We start from the raw sequence: 2,514 nt of genomic DNA, 5'->3' as shown, positions 1-2,514 counted from the left end.
TACCTAGCATGGGTGAGTTCCCCAGTCTCACCCCAGCATCAGAAAAAGAAACAAAACAGACACTGGCTGCCCTGCTGTTATGGTTATGTCTAGATGTCCCCCCAAAAGCACGTTAGGTCATAGGTGGAGCTTTTCAGAAGTGGCTGGATCTATGGCGTAGAATGCTGAGACAAAATGGGTGATATTGGGATTCAGGGTGTGTGACTACTAAATTAGTCTACTGATTGGTTTGGCATAGTTCTGGGTGTGGATAATGGGAAGGCTCACCTGGGTGTGGCTGCCACCACCCAAAGGGTGAGTAGCCAGGAAGGAATAAAGGGAGAGGCAGGCTGCTGCTGCTTCTTTACTACTCTGCTGCAGAAGCCCACCATGGATTGTTCCTCCTCTACGATGCCCCTCTGCCACGCCACCCTGCCTTGGAGCCAGCCAACTATGAACTGAAACCTCTACAAACTGTGAGCTAAATAAACCTTTTCTCCTTTAACTCTGGGTGTTGGGTATTTTGTCTTAGTAATGGGAAAAGTAACTAAGACACCTGCTCAGGTATTAGGGACTGAAGCATGTCAAACTTAGACACCTGCTCAGGTATTAGGGCCTGAAGCATGTCAAACTTGACCTCAGGACTCACAGAGTCCAGAAAGGTGTTGGAAGAACAGCACAGTCATGACACCGGGGTTGGGCAGAGGGACCAATATTTACTTCCTTTTTGGGCCAATGGTACCACAAAACTTGAGCAACAGAGACAAAAATCTTGTACTAATTCTCCACTTCATATTAGGGAAAATGAGAGGAAAAATGGATGACAAGTGTGTGCTAAAACAGACAATGCCCTTCACCTCCCAGGATGGAGGAAGGGACTTTAAAACTGTTCTTGCTTGCTTGCTGGAGCAAAACATGGTCATAAAGCTGCAAATTATTTTTTGCCAGATTAAATAAAAACTTGTTTGTGGAAGGACAGGGGCAGTTCTTCTGGTTTGATCTTGTTAGAATCACAGGCTCGAGTCCAAGCAGGAAAGCTTTCCAGTGTTTGGGTTTTATAAACCAAAGACCAAAGGCTCTTACCAACCTCATTCAAATACAGAAATAATTATGGTTTAAAGACAATGACAACCGGCTTCTTTCCTTTTTGATATTATCAACTAATACAAATCACAGAAGTCACATTAACAAATGCAGCTAAGTGTGGCCTCAACTTCAACAAAACCAACTGTAGGAAAAGCTGAACCAAACACTTCCAATTTGTGTTCATGGACACTTTTCAAAGGACAACACTGGATATTGGAAACCTACTCTCTGCAGGAGAGTAACAGAAGTGTCTTGATAACAGTAAGTGGGGGGAGATGATAAATTGTGAGAAATTACACCTTTTGTTTTCCACAAGGTGACCCCCTTCCACTGGGCCAAAACCCGAGATCCTTACTGGTACCGCCTCTTAGAACTAAAAGGGACTTCCTGGCCCTTTCTTGACATTTGCTCATATCATTTCCCTGCGTCTCATTCTCTTATACTAATGAAGTGGGAGTTGTCCTCTTTTACAAGGAATCAAGGATTCCTTCTACTGATATGATCCTGTGAAAAGGCAATGTACTGAGCATTATAAATATGATAAATAATAATTCCCTGGCAGCAGAATGTCTGAGTGTCAACATGAGTGCCATAATCATTTGCAATGTGGAATTGCAAAAACCAGATTTTAGTAATATTACTGCGCCTATGATTCATGGAAAGCTGGTGCTGGAATTACAATTGGTACCAGACCTTCAGATCTATGACAGCGGGGATCAAACCTTTTGGTTTGCCACTGTCTTCACATCTAGTACAGCACCTGGGACCCAGTAGGTACATAAAACTTAGTTGTTGAATAAGTGAATACTGAAGAAGACTACCTGAGGCCAAGGGTGAGAGTTACTTCTTAAAGAGTTTGCTGATGACCACGTTTGCAAACTGACACAGGGCAGGTGCCAGCCCTGCCATGTGGCAGCACCTGGACAGAAGTGCATTTTAGGGCCCTCTCTTTAGTTGGGGGAAGGGAATATTAATTGTGCAACTTGGACATGGCCCGCACAGAGGATTTTTTACTTGGACAAGGGAAATTTGTAAGGTAGACCAGATTGTGAATTCTTTTGAGGTACCTTTGGCCTCACAGGCAAGAAACTCCAACTAAGGCTTCTAAATGGAGACTGTGGATTGGGTGTGTGTTGGAAGGGAGCAGCCTTGACTGGGGCTTGGGGCCAGGATTGATACTCACCCAAAACACAGGCAGAGAGGTGGGTTTCAAGGACACAGCTGGGGCCTGATGGGATTATGCTGAATAGAAGGTCAGGTGAGAGAGAAGTGTATGATGGTTTACAAAAAAGACTCAATATATTTTTATTTGAACATTTATTTTTCCAAAGAAATCCATGCAGAGAGAGAGAGAATGAGAGAGAGAAGGAGAGAAAGAGAGAAAGAGAGAAAGAAGGAGGGAGGGAGAGAGAGAGAGAGAGAGAGAGAGAGAGAGAGAGAGAGAGAGAG

Source organism: Chinchilla lanigera, unplaced genomic scaffold, assembly GCF_000276665.1.
Source record: "Chinchilla lanigera isolate Chin_1 unplaced genomic scaffold, ChiLan1.0 scaffold00072, whole genome shotgun sequence".
NCBI lineage: Eukaryota > Metazoa > Chordata > Mammalia > Rodentia > Chinchillidae > Chinchilla > Chinchilla lanigera.
This window is presented reverse-complemented; position numbering follows the sequence as displayed.